A 3500-nucleotide genomic window follows, 5' to 3' on the forward strand; every position below is an offset into this window, starting at 1 on the left:
GCCACATGTCAGCACCACAAAAATTCAACAATTTTAAAATTCAAAAAATAATTTAAATATGTATCTTAAATTAAACAAAAAGAAATAAAAAAAGAGCAACCAACTATTTTTAAAAGGTAAATTTTTAAATAGTAATAATAATAATCAATAATTATAGTACTAATAAAAGTAATAATAATATAATATTATATTAATGTTGATAACAATGTATTTAAATTGCTAATCAGTTTTCATGAAAACCTTTTTAAATATATTTTAAATAATAAATAACAATTGAAAAAAACAAAATATAAACTTAAAATATTTCTTAAATTAACATTTTAAAACTTATTTAACATTACAAAACTTATTTAAATTAATAGCAGTGTAAAACTTACGTGAATTGAAAAAGGGAAAAAAACCACTGCTAATTTGATAGATCTCTAAAAGAATTATTATTTTTTTAAATAATATTTTTTCTTTATAACTTAAAAAGGTAAAAAAGAAAAAAATACAATAAAAAACGTGCATCAATCATTTTAAGTAAATAAATAGCAAAACTACCCGCACATTTTAAAAATTCTGTTAAATGAAGATATACTTTAGTTTTTAAAAAATAAAAAAATAATTTTAAATGTGTTTTTTTCAAAATAAGTAACCAACTCACGTAACTATTTAAAAAAAAAGGCAAAGTAGTTACTTTTTGAATTTGAATTTAAAGTGGTTACCTAAAACTATTCTACCCATTATCTCTATTCCCTATATATACATAAATAAAGTTTATTAAAAAAATGAATTGATCTATTCTTCTTCAAATGTGTAGTATTATTTGTTGAATTATTACCATTCTTCTTATCTTTATCTTTTTATGGAGCGAAGTGGTAGATTATTTAACGGCTAGCCGTAAAAAAAAGTTTGAATATACTTGCAAAATAACAAAGTGAAAGTCCAAGAAAAAGAAGAACAATATTTATCAAAGTGGAAATCTTATGCAAATGATGATATTGTTAGATCTATAATGTCTTTTTGTGTAATTTTTTTAGTTCATTTCATTCAATTTGATTTGTTTCTATCATATATTATACCTTAATTCTTTAGGTCGAATGTAGTTTTCTATGTTTCTTTTTTTATTTACATTTGTAATCTTTGATGATTTTTACCGTGATTAATATTTATTTTTTGATTGTGTTATTTTTTATTTAATTTAAGTGAAGTTATTCTAATACTTTTTATGTTATCATTTTCTGTTAAATTATTTTCTATTCAATCATTTATACTAACATGTTTTTATATTATTGAATTATTTGAATTGAATAATTTTTTAATTTTATTATTTTTTGTTAATTTTTTATTCCGTCATTTATACTAACATGTGTTTATTATTGAATTGTGGATTTATTTTTCTTCAAATGTGTAATGTTGTATGTTAAATTATTTCTATTCTTTTTATCTTCATCTTTTTATTTGGTGAATAGGTAAATTATTTGATGCACTTTCTTATAGATTTTTATTTTAATAATAGATTTGTGGGTGATAAAATATTAGAGTATGATTAAAATTTGATTAATTTTATTTGTAATTGTATGTTATTTTTTAATTTAATAATAGTGCAGCTAATCGAATACATTTTAATTTTATTATTTTTTGTTAATTTTTTATTCCGTCATTTATACTAACATGTGTTTATTATTGAATTGTGGATTTATTTTTCTTCAAATGTGTAATGTTGTATGTTAAATTATTTCTATTCTTTTTATCTTCATCTTTTTATTTGGTGAATAGGTAAATTATTTGATGGCTAGCCGAATAAAATTTGAATATATTTGCGAATAAAATAGTAGAAGTTCAAGAATGAAGAACAATATTTATCAAAGTGAAAAACCTATGCAAATGATGATATTGTTAGATCTATAATGTCTTATTATGTTGTTTTTATTTAGTTTATTTCATTCAATTTGATTTGTTTTTGTCATATTTTGTACATAAATGATTTAAATCAAATGATTGAACCATGAATCTATTCTTCTTCAAATGTGTAATGTTGTATGTTAAATTATTTCTATTCTTTTTATCTTCATCTTTTTATTTGGTGAATAGGTAAATTATTTGATGGCTAGCCGAATAAAATTTGAATATATTTGCGAATAAAATAGTAGAAGTTCAAGAATGAAGAACAATATTTATCAAACTAAAAATCCTCAAATAATGATATTGATAAGCATAATGTCTTATTGTGACTTTTTAGTTTATTTCATTCAATTTGATTTGTTTATGTGATAATATGTAATTAAATTCTTTAAATCAAATGAGTTTTATATGTTTTTTTATTTACATTTGTAATCTTTGATATTTTAACTGTGATTAATATATTTTTTAGATTGTACGTTATTTTTTTAATTTAATTTTAGTGAAGTTATTCTAATACTTTTTTTTCATTTTCTGTTAATTTTATTCAATCATTTACACTAACATGTTATTGATTGTTGGATTATTGGTAATATGTTCACATTTTTAAAATGCTAAATATGTGCAATTGAATATATTAATTACTATGGAATTATTAGTTTAATGTATCGATAAATGTAGAATATCATGATTTATGCATATTATTCCACTTTCTTATAGCTTTTTAGTAATATATGTGTGCGTGATAAAATATTAAAGTATGAACAAAATTTTGTTCAGTTAAATTTTATTTAAAATATAATTTTTTAAAATTGTTACTATACAAAAAAAAAAGGGGTTGTCTTTGAAATTTTAGAGCCTTCAAACCTATAGAATATACAGCTATTCTAAAAATTAAATGTACAAAAAAGACTTCTTATATTATAAGATATTAGAGAATTTGAAATTATTTTGTCAAAACTGAAATAAATAATAGGTCATTTAGTTAATTAGAAATTACCATTTAATTAATAAGAGAATATGCACTATTGTATATGAGATCGAGACAAATATTAATGTGTTTCAAAATATTAGATCAAAGCGAACTCAAAAATTAAGATTATTTTTATTATAACATGGAATTCAGACATTTAAAAAAAATATGGAATTTATATAAAATTTTAAATAGTTAGTTAGGAATTATAAAATTATTTTTAAAATGATAAGTTAGTTATTTTAAAATTATAAAATTATTTGCAATTTTTTAAATAATTGAGACTGACTAATTAAAAGTTCAAATTTTGAATTTAATACTTATAGTTTTTGAAGATAGTTACACTTTTCCGTGTTTATCATAATTGTAAGGTAATTATATAACTACTCTCTAATAGTGCATGTATTTATTTTGTTTGTTCAAAAATATTTTATTTGTACTTAACCTCAATTTATATCTCAATTATGTAGAAACTTTAATAGTGATCATAAATAATTTCAATCATTATTATTAATAGAACATTATAAGAATTATTACTAAAGGTATCTATGTTAATAAAAAATTAAATTATTGTATGTATTATTGATATATGATTAAAGAAAATAGCACGGGGAAGAAAATAGTAAGTAAATATTACACGTTG

The sequence above is a fragment of the Solanum tuberosum genome, unplaced genomic scaffold (assembly GCF_000226075.1).
Source record: "Solanum tuberosum cultivar DM 1-3 516 R44 unplaced genomic scaffold, SolTub_3.0 scf00040, whole genome shotgun sequence".
Taxonomy (NCBI): domain Eukaryota; kingdom Viridiplantae; phylum Streptophyta; class Magnoliopsida; order Solanales; family Solanaceae; genus Solanum; species Solanum tuberosum.